Here is a 14728-nt window from a genome sequence, read left to right on the forward strand (position 1 = left end):
CTTCAAGGGCCTTTAGTGGGGTATGCACTACAAGATAATCGGGCCAATTTTGGGCCCGATTCCCGCCTTCAGATAATCATAAGCAAAGTCCCGATTTTTCGATGGTTCTAGAGATTATCTCTCCAGATGATCCTGTGGTGTGAGGGATGTTAAGAGTGATTGTACTTCCCCCAATCTGCTCGGAGGAACGTCGGGCCGCTCCGATTTCAAGTCCTACATAACATTGATATCCTGTTGAGTGGGGGAACCACGATGGCAGCCGAGCCCGCAGTCTGTGGATCGTCACGTGGAACCAAACAATGGCCAATGGGGAAGCAAGCTGACTGAAGAAGGAAGCACAACAAGCGCAGCCATGGCGACAAAAGCAAACGGGGAGCATAAAGTAACGTGTACAGCCCGTGTTCACGCCGTCTCCACCACTTCATCCACAGTTTGTTCTTTTTTCTTCCTGAATCCAAAAGAGTCTAAAAAATATCATCGCCAATTCTTCCTGCCAGTTGTCCACCATCTTTGTTTACTCTAAAGTCACGTTTGACTGCGAGTTAAGCGAGATTTCCAGTTTTGAGAGTCGGACTCTGGTTGTTGGTGAATGAATCTGTTAGTGTGTGGTGTGCTGTTATGGCGTCCACACACTGTAGAAGCATAACTGTTAAATCTATGATTATAAATCGTCATGTGTGGGCTCTCTCGCATTTTCAACATCAGGTAAAATGTTTTAGTGTGGGCCAGGCATTAGAAGAGCAATGGATACTACATTTTGGGTTTAATGGAAATGTAATGGCAATTTTTATATTGTCAAATATTTGCTATGCTGACATTATAATGAAATATTTGACCTCTGATAGAACCCTACACTCCAGTGCACTCTGTCCACTTGTTACTGCCTGTGGACCGGGAAGTGCAGTCCTTCACCTGCAAACACTTTAGCTCATTAGCGCTTGTTAGTGTTGAATGTGTGCAAAGCTTGATTCTTTTAGTTTCTCAACCATTTCGGTGATTGTGCGATTGTTTCGGTGAGTTTTCTTTTTGATTCAAATTGGTAAAGGGAGCAGTGGGCGCTGGACAAATGAAGGTAACATAATACTACACGCGGAACACAGTGTGAACCATTTACATAACTGACTGCGGTCAGTTCATGTGAGATAACAAATGTACACCTGCCAGCTACACAGAAGAGTAACAATGTTTCCACCTTCTTAGTCTCCTGCTTCTGAGGCTGTGCAAATGAACATGCTTAAAGGTTTCATTGGCCAAGTGAGATGACCTATAAACTTAATCACAGTGGATTACTCCAATAAATCAGTCGAATCACCATCAATCAAAATACACATAACGAAAACACAAAAATGAAACAATAATGAACATAATCGTTAAAGTTAAGAAAAATATTTCCTAATGATGTTGTGTCGAGGCAAGGGCCGCCAATTCTCTTTAGTTGGAGCATTTACAACGTCTTTTTTTATAACTAAATAACCTTATGCAGCTCTGATGAAATCAACAATCTGTATTTCTTTATCCAGTCTTTAGATTAACTAAAAAGGACTAATATTAATTTGAAAAAGAAGGTATAAAACAAAGGCAAAATGCAGCATAGCATGAACAACAGATTCTAAAGATGAATTAATTTAAACTGTCCATATGGCATAACAAAGAATGATTAAAATCAGGACATGAATATTAAACTTACCAGGTGTGAATATATCAATCTTTAGTCAATTTCTGTGAATATGCAAATAGCTTAAATAGTTTCAGTGAGCAACTGACTGGTTTATTGTTTTGGGATTTATGTTGTGAGGAGAAATTCCGCCAACAAAATATAAGCATCTTTGTTGTTTTGTACAGAAAAGAAGCCCTTTTAAACAAGCTGTTTTGAAATCCCTGCTGTTAATAATGTACAGCTACTTTGGTGTTTCCTGTTTTATCACTTAGTGTTGACTACAGCTCTCTTTGATTTTAGAAGTGGCTCCTGATTAGAACTCTCTCGAGGTTAGCAAATGTGGAAAGAGTTATGACTCCTCTCAGATAAAATCTGTTCAAATCCGTTGTAGTCAAAACAAACGTTCAACAAGGACAAAATCCAAGGTTTAATGAGAAGGGGAAAAAAAGGGGGGTGATCACAACAGACCTCTATTTCAACACATGTAGAAAACATATCTGCTCCAGACATGTCATGTCATTACCTTCACTCGGTGCATGAAAAGATGGCGCTGCACCCGTGCCTGCAAGTCGCAGCTGCTCCTGTTATCTTGTGAGTTTTTCTGTTGTCTTTAAAGGGCATCTACAACCTCAAACTTCTGCAAGAGCATGCTGGGAGCCAGCATATCAAAAAAGTAACAGAGAAGTAAGGGAGCAAACTCACTATTCTTGTGTTTTTTGGCAAATTATCTGACCTCATTTGCCTACACATGCCTGCAGGCCAACTGCCACCACGCCATCCAGGCAAGGTAGTGGGCTACACCAATAATCCCTGGCTGCAGCACGCGGAATGTGGTGGGGTCAGATGTGGGTGGGGTCGGACATACGATGGGTGGGGTCAGACGTGTAAGATATCATGACTGTTTCCTTTCAATCTCTCAACAAAAATTGCTACAGCTGACTATATTTCAAGTCATTCAGGCAGGGTATTGGATTAAGTTTTCAACGAGCAATAATCACGTCTCAGTAGAACTTCATAGACTATGAAATTGCCTCTGCACAAGGATGCCCATGACAACCTTGACTTAGGAACTGACCTGGAGCAACGCTCACTACACCAGTGGTTAATTTTGTCAAACCTTACTGGATAAACTAGTTTCACAACAATGCCACATGATTGGCTGCTCCACTACAAACCCCACCCTTTGCATTTTATGGTAGTCGTAGCTGGATGTTGACATCAAATGCTGTTCTGATAATTTTATTTGTGATACTGTTTAGATTAACCAGGGTAACAAATATTAAGCAAAGTTGGGTAAGCTCAAGCTCATGTAAGACAGCCTTCATCTAAATCTATTCTACACTACTGAACGGTTCAGGTTTTGACATTGGTACAAACAATAAAGTCTCCTTAGAGACTAACAAAAATTGCCACAGCTGACTATATCTCAAATCATCCAGGCGGGGTATTGGGTTAAGTTTTCAACCAGCAATAATCACTTCTCAGTACAACTTCATAGACTATGAAATTGCCTCTGCACAAGGATGCCCATGACAACCTTGACTTAGGAACTGACCTGGAGCAACGCTCACGGCACGCATGGTTCATTTTGTCAAACCTTACTGGATAAACTAGTTTCGGAACAATGCCACGTGATTGGCTGCTCCACTACAAACCCCACCCTTTGCATTGTATGGTAGTCGTAGCTGGATGTTGACATCAAAGACTGTGAAAATAATTTTATTTGTGATAATAATCTATTCCAGACTACTGAACGGTTCAGGTTTTGACATTGGTACACACGATAAAGTCTCCTTAGAGACTAACAAAAATTGCCACAGCTGACTATATTTCAAGTCATCCAGGCGGGGTATTGGGTTAAGTTTTCAACCAGCAATAAACACGTCTCAGTAGAACTTCATAGACTATGAAATTGCCTCTGCACTAGGATGCCCATGACAACCTTGACTTAGGAACTGACCTGAAGCAACGCTCACTGCACACGTGGTTCATTTTGTCAAACCCTACTGGATAAACTAGTTTCGGAACAATGCCACGTGATTGGTTGCTCCACTACAAACCCCACCCTTTGCATTGTATGGTAGTCGTAGCTGGATGTTGACATCAAAGACTGTTAAAATAATTTAATTTGTGATAATGTTTATATTAACCAGGGTAACAAATATTTAGCAAAGTTTGGTAAGCTCAAGCTCATGTAAGACAGCCTTCATCTAAATCTATTCTAGACTACTGAACGGTTCAGGTTTTGACATTGGTTCAAACAGTAAAGTCTCCTGAGAGACTAGCAAAAATTGCCACAGCTGACTATATTTCAAGTCATCCAGGCGGGGTATTGGGTTAAGTTTTCAACCAGCAATAATCACGTCTCAGTAGAACTTCATAGACTATGAAATTGCCTCTGCACAAGGATGCCCATGACAACCTTGACTTAGGAACTGACCTGGAGCAACGCTCACTACACCAGTGGTTAATTTTGTCAAACCTTACTGGATAAACTAGTTTCACAACAATGCCACATGATTGGCTGCTCCACTACAAACCCCACCCTTTGCATTTTATGGTAGTCGTAGCTGGATGTCGACATCAAATGCTGTTCTGATAATTTTATTTGTGATACTGTTTAGATTAACCAGGGTAACAAATATTAAGCAATGTTTGGTAAGCTTAAGCTCATGTAAGACAGCCTTCATCTAAATCTATTCCAGACTACTGAACGGTTCAGGTTTTGACATTGGTACAAACAATAAAGTCTCCTTAGAGACTAACAAAAATTGCCACAGCTGACTATATTTCAAGTCATCCAGGCGGGGTATTGGGTTAAGTTTTCAACCAGCAATAATCACGTCTCAGTAGAACTTCATAGACTATGAAATTGCCTCTGCACAAGGATGCCCATGACAACCTTGACTTAGGAACTGACCTGGAGCAACGCTCACGGCACGCATGGTTCATTTTGTCAAACCTTACTGGATAAACTAGTTTCGGAACAATGCCACGTGATTGGCTGCTCCACTACAAACCCCCCCCTTTGCATTGTATGGTAGTCGTAGCTGGATGTTGACATCAAAGACTGTGAAAATAATTTTATTTGTGATAATAATCTATTCCAGACTACTGAACGGTTCAGGTTTTGACATTGGTACACACGATAAAGTCTCCTTAGAGACTAACAAAAATTGCCACAGCTGACTATATTTCAAGTCATCCAGGCGGGGTATTGGGTTAAGTTTTCAACCAGCAATAAACACGTCTCAGTAGAACTTCATAGACTATGAAATTGCCTCTGCACAAGGATGCCCATGACAACGTTGACTTAGGAACCGACCTGAAGCAACGCTCACTGCACACGTGGTTCATTTTGTCAAACCCTACTGGATAAACTAGTTTCGGAACAATGCCACGTGATTGGTTGCTCCACTACAAACCCCACCCTTTGCATTGTATGGTAGTCGTAGCTGGATGTTGACATCAAAGACTGTGAAAATTATTTAATTTGTGATAATGTTTAGATTAACCAGGGTAACAAATATTTAGCAAAGTTTGGTAAGCTCAAGCTCATGTAAGACAGCCTTTATCTAAATCTATTCTAGACTACTGAACGGTTCAGGTTTTGACATTGGTACAAACAGTAAACTCTCCTGAGAGACTAACAAAAATTGCCACAGCTGACTATATTTCAAGTCATCCAGGCGGGGTATTGGGTTAAGTTTTCAACCAGCAATAATCACGTCTCAGTAGAACTTCATAGACTATGAAATTGCCTCTGCGCAAGGATGCCCATGACAACCTTGACTTAGGAACTGACCTGGAGCAATGCTCACTGCACACGTGGTTCATTTTGTCAAACCTTACTGGATAAACTAGTTTCGGAACAATGCCACGTGATTGGCTGCTCCACTACAAACCCCACGCTTTGCATTTTATGGTAGTCGTAGCTGGATGTTGACATCAAAGACTGTTAAAATAATTTTATTTGTGATAATAATCTATTCCAGACTACTGAACGGTTCAGGTTTTGACATTGGTACACACGATAAAGTCTCCTTAGAGACTAACAAAAATTGCCACAGCTGACTATATTTCAAGTCATCCAGGCGGGGTATTGGGTTAAGTTTTCAACCAGCAATAATCACGTCTCAGTAGAACTTCATAGACTATGAAATTGCCTCTGCACAAGAATGCCCATGACAACCTTGACTTAGGAACCGACCTGAAGCAACGCTCACTGCACACGTGGTTCATTTTGTCAAACCCTACTGGATAAACTAGTTTCGGAACAATTCCACGTGATTGGTTGCTCCACTACAAACCCCACCCTTTGCATTGTATGGTAGTCGTAGCTGGATGTTGACATCAAAGACTGTTAAAATAATTTAATTTGTAATAATGTTTATATTAACCAGGGTAACAAATATTTAGCAAAGTTTGGTAAGCTCAAGCTCATGTAAGACAGCCTTCATCTAAATCTATTCTAGACTACTGAACGGTTCAGGTTTTGACATTGGTACACACAATAAAGTCTCCTTAGAGACTAACAAAAATTGCCACAGCTGACTATATTTCAAGTCATCCAGGCGGGGTATTGGGTTAAGTTTTCAACCAGCAATAATCACGTCTCAGTAGAACTTCATAGACTATGAAATTGCCTCTGCGCAAGGATGCCCATGACAACCTTGACTTAGGAACTGACCTGGAGCAACGCTCACTGCACACGTGGTTCATTTTGTCAAACCTTACTGGATAAACTAGTTTCGGAACAATGCCACGTGATTGGCTGCTCCACTACAAACCCCACCCTTTGCATTGTATGGTTGTCGTAGCTGGATGTTGACATCAAAGACTGTGAAAATAATTTTATTTGTGATAATAATCTATTCCAGACTACTGAACGGTTCAGGTTTTGACATTGGTACACACAATAAAGTCTCCTTAGAGACTAACAAAAATTGCCACAGCTGAATATATTTCAAGTCATCCAGGCGGGTTATTGGGTTAAGTTTTCAACCAGCAATAATCACGTCTCAGTAGAACTTCATAGACTATGAAATTGCCTCTGCGCAAGGATGCCCATGACAACCTTGACTTAGGAACTGACCTGGAGCAATGCTCACTGCACACGTGGTTCATTTTGTCAAACCCTACTGGATAAACTAGTTTCGGAACAATTCCACGTGATTGGTTGCTCCACTACAAACCCCACCCTTTGCATTGTATGGTAGTCGTAGCTGGATGTTGACATCAAAGACTGTTAAAATAATTTAATTTGTAATAATGTTTATATTAACCAGGGTAACAAATATTTAGCAAAGTTTGGTAAGCTCAAGCTCATGTAAGACAGCCTTCATCTAAATCTATTCTAGACTACTGAACGGTTCAGGTTTTGACATTGGTACACACAATAAAGTCTCCTTAGAGACTAACAAAAATTGCCACAGCTGACTATATTTCAAGTCATCCAGGCGGGGTATTGGGTTAAGTTTTCAACCAGCAATAATCACGTCTCAGTAGAACTTCATAGACTATGAAATTGCCTCTGCGCAAGGATGCCCATGACAACCTTGACTTAGGAACTGACCTGGAGCAACGCTCACTGCACACGTGGTTCATTTTGTCAAACCTTACTGGATAAACTAGTTTCGGAACAATGCCACGTGATTGGCTGCTCCACTACAAACCCCACCCTTTGCATTGTATGGTTGTCGTAGCTGGATGTTGACATCAAAGACTGTGAAAATAATTTTATTTGTGATAATAATCTATTCCAGACTACTGAACGGTTCAGGTTTTGACATTGGTACACACAATAAAGTCTCCTTAGAGACTAACAAAAATTGCCACAGCTGAATATATTTCAAGTCATCCAGGCGGGGTATTGGGTTAAGTTTTCAACCAGCAATAATCACGTCTCAGTAGAACTTCATAGACTATGAAATTGCCTCTGCGCAAGGATGCCCATGACAACCTTGACTTAGGAACTGACCTGGAGCAATGCTCACTGCACACGTGGTTCATTTTGTCAAACCTTACTGGATAAACTAGTTTCGGAACAATGCCACGTGATTGGCTGCTCCACTACAAACCCCACGCTTTGCATTTTATGGTAGTCGTAGCTGGATGTTGACATCAAAGACTGTTAAAATAATTTTATTTGTGATAATAATCTATTCCAGACTACTGAACGGTTCAGGTTTTGACATTGGTACACACGATAAAGTCTCCTTAGAGACTAACAAAAATTGCCACAGCTGACTATATTTCAAGTCATCCAGGCGGGGTATTGGGTTAAGTTTTCAACCAGCAATAATCACGTCTCAGTAGAACTTCATAGACTATGAAATTGCCTCTGCACAAGAATGCCCATGACAACCTTGACTTAGGAACCGACCTGAAGCAACGCTCACTGCACACGTGGTTCATTTTGTCAAACCCTACTGGATAAACTAGTTTCGGAACAATTCCACGTGATTGGTTGCTCCACTACAAACCCCACCCTTTGCATTGTATGGTAGTCGTAGCTGGATGTTGACATCAAAGACTGTTAAAATAATTTAATTTGTAATAATGTTTATATTAACCAGGGTAACAAATATTTAGCAAAGTTTGGTAAGCTCAAGCTCATGTAAGACAGCCTTCATCTAAATCTATTCTAGACTACTGAACGGTTCAGGTTTTGACATTGGTACACACAATAAAATCTCCTTAGAGACTAACAAAAATTGCCACAGCTGACTATATTTCAAGTCATCCAGGCGGGGTATTGGGTTAAGTTTTCAACCAGCAATAATCACGTCTCAGTAGAACTTCATAGACTATGAAATTGCCTCTGCGCAAGGATGCCCATGACAACCTTGACTTAGGAACTGACCTGGAGCAACGCTCACTGCACACGTGGTTCATTTTGTCAAACCTTACTGGATAAACTAGTTTCGGAACAATGCCACGTGATTGGCTGCTCCACTACAAACCCCACCCTTTGCATTGTATGGTTGTCGTAGCTGGATGTTGACATCAAAGACTGTGAAAATAATTTTATTTGTGATAATAATCTATTCCAGACTACTGAACGGTTCAGGTTTTGACATTGGTACACACGATAAAGTCTCCTTAGAGACTAACAAAAATTGCCACAGCTGACTATATTTCAAGACATCCAGGCGGGGTATTGGGTTAAGTTTTCAACCAGCAATAATCACGTCTCAGTAGAACTTCATAGACTATGAAATTGCCTCTGCACAAGGATGCCCATGACAACCTTGACTTAGGAACCGACCTGAAGCAACGCTCACTGCACACGTGGTTCATTTTGTCAAACCCTACTGGATAAACTAGTTTCGGAACAATGCCACGTGATTGGTTGCTCCACTACAAACCCCACCCTTTGCATTGTATGGTAGTCGTAGCTGGATGTTGACATCAAAGACTGTTAAAATAATTTAATTTGTGATAATGTTGATATTAACCAGGGTAACAAATATTTAGCAAAGTTTGGTAAGCTCAAGCTCATGTAAGACAGCCTTCATCTAAATCTATTCTAGACTACTGAACCGTTCAGGTTTTGACATTGGTACGAACAGTAAAGTCTCCTGAGAGACTAACAAAAATTGCCACAGCTGACTATATTTCAAGTCATCCAGGCGGGGTATTGGGTTAAGTTTTCAACCAGCAATAATCACGTCTCAGTAGAACTTCATAGACTATGAAATTGCCTCTGCACAAGGATGCCCATGACAACCTTGACTTAGGAACTGACCTGGAGCAACGCTCACTGCACACATGGTTCATTTTGTCAAACCTTACTGGATAAACTAGTGTCGGAACAATGCCACGTGATTGGCTGCTCCACTACAAACCCCACCCTTTGCATTGTATGGTAGTCGTAGCTGGATGTTGACATCAAAGACTGTGAAAATAATTTTATTTGTGATAATAATCTATTCCAGACTACTGAACGGTTCAGGTTTTGACATTGGTACACACAATAAAGTCTCCTTAGAGACTAACAAAAATTGCCACAGCTGACTATATTTCAAGTCATCCATGCGGGGTATTGGGTTAAGTTTTCAACCAGCAATTATCACGTCTCAGTAGAACTTCATAGACTATGAAATTGCCTCTGCACAAGGATGCCCATGACAACCTTGACTTAGGAACCGACCTGAAGCAACGCTCACTGCACACGTGGTTCATTTTGTCAAACCCTACTGGATAAACTAGTTTCGGAACAATGCCACGTGATTGGTTGCTCCACTACAAACCCCACCCTTTGCATTGTATGGTAGTCGTAGCTGGATGTTGACATCAAAGACTGTTAAAATAATTTAATTTGTGATAATGTTTAGATTAACCAGGGTAACAAATATTTAGCAAAGTTTGGTAAGCTCAAGCTCATGTAAGACAGCCTTCATCTAAATCTATTCTAGACTACTGAACGGTTCAGGTTTTGACATTGGTACAAACAGTAAAGTCTCCTTAGAGACTAACAAAAATTGCCACAGCTGACTATATTTCAAGTCATCCAGGCGGGGTATTGGGTTAAGTTTTCAACCAGCAATAATCACGTCTCAGTAGAACTTCATAGACTATGAAATTGCCTCTGCACAAGGATGCCCATGACAACCTTGACTTAGGAACTGACCTGGAGCAACGCTCACTGCACACGTGGTTCATTTTGTCAAACCTTACTGGATAAACTAGTTTCGGAACAATGCCACGTGATTGGCTGCTCCACTACAAACCCCACCCTTTGCATTTTATGGTTGTCGTAGCTGGATGTTGACATCAAAGACTGTTAAAATAATTTAATTTGTGATAATGTTTAGATTAACCAGGGTAACAAATATTAAGCAAAGTTTGGTAAGCTCAAGCTCATGTAAGACAGCCTTCATCTAAATCTATTCTAGACTACTGAACGGTTCAGGTTTTGACATTGGTACAAACAGTAAAGTCTCCTGAGAGACTAACAAAAATTGCCACAGCTGACTATATTTCAAGTCATCCAGGCGGGGTATTGGGTTAAGTTTTCAACCAGCAATAATCATGTCTCAGTAGAACTTCATAGACTATGAAATTGCCTCTGCACAAGGATGCCCATGACAACCTTGACTTAGGAACTGACCTGGAGCAACGCTCACTGCACACATGGTTCATTTTGTCAAACCTTACTGGATAAACTAGTGTCGGAACAATGCCACGTGATTGGCTGCTCCACTACAAACCCCACCCTTTGCATTGTATGGTAGTCGTAGCTGGATGTTGACATCAAAGACTGTAAAAATAATTTTATTTGTGATAATAATCTATTCCAGACTACTGAACGGTTCAGGTTTAGACATTGGTACACACAATAAAGTCTCCTTAGAGACTAACAAAAATTGCCACAGCTGACTATATTTCAAGTCATCCAGGCGGGGTATTGGGTTAAGTTTTCAACCAGCAATAATAACGTCTCAGTAGAACTTCATAGACTATGAAATTGCCTCTGCACAAGGATGCCCATGACAACCTTGACTTAGGAACTGACCTGGAGCAACGCTCACTGCACACATGGTTCATTTTGTCAAACCTTACTGGATAAACTAGTTTCGGAACAATGCCACGTGATTGGCTGCTCCACTACAAACCCCACCCTTTGCATTTTATGGTTGTCATAGCTGGATGTTGACATCAAAGACTGTTAAAATCATTTAATTTGTGATAATGTTTAGATTAACCAGGGTAACAAATATTAAGCAAAGTTTGGTAAGCTCAAGCTCATGTAAGACAGCCTTCATCTAAATCTATTCTAGACTACTGAACGGTTCAGGTTTTGACATTGGTACAAACAGTAAAGTCTCCTGAGAGACTAACAAAAATTGCCACAGCTGACTATATTTCAAGTCATCCAGGCGGGGTATTGGGTTAAGTTTTCAACCAGCAATAATCACGTCTCAGTAGAACTTCATAGACTATGAAATTGCCTCTGCACAAGGATGCCCATGACAACCTTGACTTAGGAACTGACCTGGAGCAACGCTCACTGCACACATGGTTCATTTTGTCAAACCTTACTGGATAAACTAGTTTCGGAACAATGCCACGTGATTGGCTGCTCCACTACAAACCCCACCCTTTGCATTTTATGGTTGTCGTAGCTGGATGTTGACATCAAAGACTGTTAAAATAATTTTATTTGTGATAATGTTTAGATTAACCAGGGTAACAAATATTAAGCAAAGTTCGGTAAACTCAAGCTCATGTAAGACAGCCTTCATCTAAATCTATTCTAGACTACTGAACGGTTCAGGTTTTGACATTGGTACAAACAGTAAAGTCTCCTGAGAGACTAACAAAAATTGCCACAGCTGACTATATTTCAAGTCATCCAGGCGGGGTATTGGGTTAAGTTTTCAACCAGCAACAATCACGTCTCAGTAGAACTTCATAGACTATGAAATTGCCTCTGCACAAGGATGCCCATGACAACCTTGACTTAGGAACTGACCTGGAGCAACGCTCACTGCACACGTGGTTCATTTTGTCAAACCTTACTGGATAAACTAGTTTCGGAACAATGCCACGTGATTGGCTGCTCCACTACAAACCCCACCCTTTGCATTTTATGGTTGTCGTAGCTGGATGTTGACATCAAAGACTGTTAAAATCATTTTATTTGTGATAATAATCTATTCCAGACTACTGAACGGTTCAGGTTTTGACATTGGTACACACAATAAAGTCTCCTTAGAGACTAACAAAAATTGCCACAGCTGACTATATTTCAAGTCATCCAGGCGGGGTATTGGGTTAAGTTTTCAACCAGCAATAATCACGTCTCAGTAGAACTTCATAGACTATGAAATTGCCTCTGCACAAGGATGCCCATGACAACCTTGACTTAGGAACTGACCTGGAGCAACGCTCACTGCACACATGGTTCATTTTGTCAAACCTTACTGGATAAACTAGTTTCGGAACAATGCCACGTGATTGGCTGCTCCACTACAAACCCCACCCTTTGCATTTTATGGTTGTCGTAGCTGGATGTTGACATCAAAGACTGTTAAAATAATTTTATTTGTGATAATAATCTATTCTAGACTACTGAACGGTTCAGGTTTTGACATTGGTACAAACAGTAAAGTTTCCTGAGAGACTAACAAAAATTGCCACAGCTGACTATATTTCAAGTCATCCAGGCGGGGTATTGGGTTAAGTTTTCAACCAGCAATAATCACATCTCAGTAGAACTTCATAGACTATGAAATTGCCTCTGCACAAGGATGCCCATGACAACCTTGACTTAGGAACTGACCTGGAGCAACGCTCACTGCACACATGGTTCATTTTGTCAAACCTTACTGGATAAACTAGTGTCGGAACAATGCCACGTGATTGGCTGCTCCACTACAAACCCCACCCTTTGCATTGTATGGTAGTCGTAGCTGGATGTTGACATCAAAGACTGTGAAAATAATTTTAATTGTGATAATCTATTGCAGACTACTGAACGGTTCAGGTTTTGACATTGGTACACACAATAAAGTCTCCTTAGAGACTAACAAAAATTGCCACAGCTGACTATATTTCAAGTCATCCAGGCGGGGTATTGGGTTAAGTTTTCAACCAGCAATAATCACGTCTCAGTAGAACTTCATAGACTATGAAATTGCCTCTGCACAAGGATGCCCATGACAACCTTGACTTAGGAACTGACCTGGAGCAACGCTCACTGCACACATGGTTCATTTTGTCAAACCTTACTGGATAAACTAGTTTCGGAACAATGCCACGTGATTGGCTGCTCCACTACAAACCCCACCCTTTGCATTTTATGGTTGTCGTAGCTGGATGTTGACATCAAAGACTGTTAAAATAATTTTATTTGTGATAATGTTTAGATTAACCAGGGTAACAAATATTAAGCAAAGTTCGGTAAACTCAAGCTCATGTAAGACAGCCTTCATCTAAATCTATTCTAGACTACTGAACGGTTCAGGTTTTGACATTGGTACAAACAGTAAAGTCTCCTGAGAGACTAACAAAAATTGCCACAGCTGACTATATTTCAAGTCATCCAGGCGGGGTATTGGGTTAAGTTTTCAACCAGCAACAATCACGTCTCAGTAGAACTTCATAGACTATGAAATTGCCTCTGCACAAGGATGCCCATGACAACCTTGACTTAGGAACTGACCTGGAGCAACGCTCACTGCACACGTGGTTCATTTTGTCAAACCTTACTGGATAAACTAGTTTCGGAACAATGCCACGTGATTGGCTGCTCCACTACAAACCCCACCCTTTGCATTTTATGGTTGTCGTAGCTGGATGTTGACATCAAAGACTGTTAAAATCATTTTATTTGTGATAATAATCTATTCCAGACTACTGAACGGTTCAGGTTTTGACATTGGTACACACGATAAAGTCTCCTTAGAGACTAACAAAAATTGCCACAGCTGACTATATTTCAAGTCATCCAGGCGGGGTATTGGGTTAAGTTTTCAACCAGCAATAATCACGTCTCAGTAGAACTTCATAGACTATGAAATTGCCTCTGCACAAGGATGCCCATGACAACGTTGACTTAGGAACCGACCTGAAGCAACGCTCACTGCACACGTGGTTCATTTTGTCAAACCCTACTGGATAAAATAGTTTCGGAACAATGCCACGTGATTGGTTGCTCCACTACAAACCCCACCCTTTGCATTGTATGGTAGTCGTAGCTGGATGTTGACATCAAAGACTGTTAAAATAATTTAATTTGTGATAATGTTTATATTAACCAGGGTAACAAATATTTAGCAAAGTTTGGTAAGCTCAAGCTCATGTAAGACAGCCTTCATCTAAATCTATTCTAGACTACTGAACGGTTCAGGTTTTGACATTGGTACAAACAGTAAAGTCTCCTGAGAGACTAACAAAAATTGCCACAGCTGACTATATTTCAAGTCATCCAGGCGGGGTATTGGGTTAAGTTTTCAACCAGCAATAATCACGTCTCAGTAGAACTTCATAGACTATGAAATTGCCTCTGCACAAGGATGCCCATGACAACCTTGACTTAGGAACTGACCTGGAGCAACGCTC

At 40.7% G+C, this 14728-nt stretch overlaps 28 non-coding genes across 28 annotated transcripts; all 28 read right to left on the reverse strand.

Annotated features, from left to right (window-relative positions):
- Window positions 1-2565: 2565 nt before the first annotated feature.
- Window positions 2566-2702, reverse strand: LOC138598841 (U4 spliceosomal RNA). Its single transcript, XR_011308711.1, has one exon. It is a non-coding gene; the product is annotated as a U4 spliceosomal RNA (small nuclear RNA).
- A 339-nt stretch (window positions 2703-3041) lies between these two features.
- Window positions 3042-3182, reverse strand: LOC138598840 (U4 spliceosomal RNA). Its single transcript, XR_011308710.1, has one exon. It is a non-coding gene; the product is annotated as a U4 spliceosomal RNA (small nuclear RNA).
- A 264-nt stretch (window positions 3183-3446) lies between these two features.
- On the reverse strand, window positions 3447-3587 carry LOC138598835 (U4 spliceosomal RNA). The gene has a single exon (XR_011308705.1). It is a non-coding gene; the product is annotated as a U4 spliceosomal RNA (small nuclear RNA).
- A 339-nt stretch (window positions 3588-3926) lies between these two features.
- Window positions 3927-4067, reverse strand: LOC138598818 (U4 spliceosomal RNA). Its single transcript, XR_011308689.1, has one exon. It is a non-coding gene; the product is annotated as a U4 spliceosomal RNA (small nuclear RNA).
- Window positions 4068-4406: 339 nt separating this feature from the next.
- LOC138598795 (U4 spliceosomal RNA) lies at window positions 4407-4547 on the reverse strand. Its single transcript, XR_011308667.1, has one exon. It is a non-coding gene; the product is annotated as a U4 spliceosomal RNA (small nuclear RNA).
- A 264-nt stretch (window positions 4548-4811) lies between these two features.
- LOC138598828 (U4 spliceosomal RNA) lies at window positions 4812-4952 on the reverse strand. The gene has a single exon (XR_011308699.1). It is a non-coding gene; the product is annotated as a U4 spliceosomal RNA (small nuclear RNA).
- Window positions 4953-5291: 339 nt separating this feature from the next.
- On the reverse strand, window positions 5292-5432 carry LOC138598810 (U4 spliceosomal RNA). Its single transcript, XR_011308681.1, has one exon. It is a non-coding gene; the product is annotated as a U4 spliceosomal RNA (small nuclear RNA).
- Window positions 5433-5696: 264 nt separating this feature from the next.
- Window positions 5697-5837, reverse strand: LOC138598821 (U4 spliceosomal RNA). Its single transcript, XR_011308692.1, has one exon. It is a non-coding gene; the product is annotated as a U4 spliceosomal RNA (small nuclear RNA).
- Window positions 5838-6176: 339 nt separating this feature from the next.
- On the reverse strand, window positions 6177-6317 carry LOC138598825 (U4 spliceosomal RNA). The gene has a single exon (XR_011308696.1). It is a non-coding gene; the product is annotated as a U4 spliceosomal RNA (small nuclear RNA).
- Window positions 6318-6581: 264 nt separating this feature from the next.
- Window positions 6582-6722, reverse strand: LOC138598830 (U4 spliceosomal RNA). Its single transcript, XR_011308701.1, has one exon. It is a non-coding gene; the product is annotated as a U4 spliceosomal RNA (small nuclear RNA).
- Window positions 6723-7061: 339 nt separating this feature from the next.
- LOC138598837 (U4 spliceosomal RNA) lies at window positions 7062-7202 on the reverse strand. The gene has a single exon (XR_011308707.1). It is a non-coding gene; the product is annotated as a U4 spliceosomal RNA (small nuclear RNA).
- Window positions 7203-7466: 264 nt separating this feature from the next.
- On the reverse strand, window positions 7467-7607 carry LOC138598831 (U4 spliceosomal RNA). Its single transcript, XR_011308702.1, has one exon. It is a non-coding gene; the product is annotated as a U4 spliceosomal RNA (small nuclear RNA).
- Window positions 7608-7871: 264 nt separating this feature from the next.
- Window positions 7872-8012, reverse strand: LOC138598822 (U4 spliceosomal RNA). The gene has a single exon (XR_011308693.1). It is a non-coding gene; the product is annotated as a U4 spliceosomal RNA (small nuclear RNA).
- A 339-nt stretch (window positions 8013-8351) lies between these two features.
- LOC138598792 (U4 spliceosomal RNA) lies at window positions 8352-8492 on the reverse strand. Its single transcript, XR_011308664.1, has one exon. It is a non-coding gene; the product is annotated as a U4 spliceosomal RNA (small nuclear RNA).
- Window positions 8493-8756: 264 nt separating this feature from the next.
- LOC138598823 (U4 spliceosomal RNA) lies at window positions 8757-8897 on the reverse strand. The gene has a single exon (XR_011308694.1). It is a non-coding gene; the product is annotated as a U4 spliceosomal RNA (small nuclear RNA).
- Window positions 8898-9236: 339 nt separating this feature from the next.
- LOC138598811 (U4 spliceosomal RNA) lies at window positions 9237-9377 on the reverse strand. Its single transcript, XR_011308682.1, has one exon. It is a non-coding gene; the product is annotated as a U4 spliceosomal RNA (small nuclear RNA).
- Window positions 9378-9641: 264 nt separating this feature from the next.
- LOC138598838 (U4 spliceosomal RNA) lies at window positions 9642-9782 on the reverse strand. The gene has a single exon (XR_011308708.1). It is a non-coding gene; the product is annotated as a U4 spliceosomal RNA (small nuclear RNA).
- Window positions 9783-10121: 339 nt separating this feature from the next.
- Window positions 10122-10262, reverse strand: LOC138598796 (U4 spliceosomal RNA). The gene has a single exon (XR_011308668.1). It is a non-coding gene; the product is annotated as a U4 spliceosomal RNA (small nuclear RNA).
- Window positions 10263-10601: 339 nt separating this feature from the next.
- LOC138598807 (U4 spliceosomal RNA) lies at window positions 10602-10742 on the reverse strand. The gene has a single exon (XR_011308679.1). It is a non-coding gene; the product is annotated as a U4 spliceosomal RNA (small nuclear RNA).
- A 264-nt stretch (window positions 10743-11006) lies between these two features.
- On the reverse strand, window positions 11007-11147 carry LOC138598833 (U4 spliceosomal RNA). The gene has a single exon (XR_011308704.1). It is a non-coding gene; the product is annotated as a U4 spliceosomal RNA (small nuclear RNA).
- Window positions 11148-11486: 339 nt separating this feature from the next.
- On the reverse strand, window positions 11487-11627 carry LOC138598812 (U4 spliceosomal RNA). Its single transcript, XR_011308683.1, has one exon. It is a non-coding gene; the product is annotated as a U4 spliceosomal RNA (small nuclear RNA).
- Window positions 11628-11966: 339 nt separating this feature from the next.
- On the reverse strand, window positions 11967-12107 carry LOC138598824 (U4 spliceosomal RNA). The gene has a single exon (XR_011308695.1). It is a non-coding gene; the product is annotated as a U4 spliceosomal RNA (small nuclear RNA).
- A 264-nt stretch (window positions 12108-12371) lies between these two features.
- On the reverse strand, window positions 12372-12512 carry LOC138598797 (U4 spliceosomal RNA). Its single transcript, XR_011308669.1, has one exon. It is a non-coding gene; the product is annotated as a U4 spliceosomal RNA (small nuclear RNA).
- A 264-nt stretch (window positions 12513-12776) lies between these two features.
- LOC138598839 (U4 spliceosomal RNA) lies at window positions 12777-12917 on the reverse strand. Its single transcript, XR_011308709.1, has one exon. It is a non-coding gene; the product is annotated as a U4 spliceosomal RNA (small nuclear RNA).
- A 261-nt stretch (window positions 12918-13178) lies between these two features.
- On the reverse strand, window positions 13179-13319 carry LOC138598798 (U4 spliceosomal RNA). Its single transcript, XR_011308670.1, has one exon. It is a non-coding gene; the product is annotated as a U4 spliceosomal RNA (small nuclear RNA).
- A 339-nt stretch (window positions 13320-13658) lies between these two features.
- On the reverse strand, window positions 13659-13799 carry LOC138598826 (U4 spliceosomal RNA). The gene has a single exon (XR_011308697.1). It is a non-coding gene; the product is annotated as a U4 spliceosomal RNA (small nuclear RNA).
- A 264-nt stretch (window positions 13800-14063) lies between these two features.
- LOC138598799 (U4 spliceosomal RNA) lies at window positions 14064-14204 on the reverse strand. The gene has a single exon (XR_011308671.1). It is a non-coding gene; the product is annotated as a U4 spliceosomal RNA (small nuclear RNA).
- Window positions 14205-14543: 339 nt separating this feature from the next.
- Window positions 14544-14684, reverse strand: LOC138598813 (U4 spliceosomal RNA). The gene has a single exon (XR_011308684.1). It is a non-coding gene; the product is annotated as a U4 spliceosomal RNA (small nuclear RNA).
- Between the last annotated feature and the right edge of the window lie 44 nt (window positions 14685-14728).

Source organism: Semicossyphus pulcher, unplaced genomic scaffold, assembly GCF_022749685.1.
Source record: "Semicossyphus pulcher isolate SPU_LCO1_2020_fin unplaced genomic scaffold, fSemPul1.0.p SCAF_2, whole genome shotgun sequence".
NCBI lineage: Eukaryota > Metazoa > Chordata > Actinopteri > Labriformes > Labridae > Semicossyphus > Semicossyphus pulcher.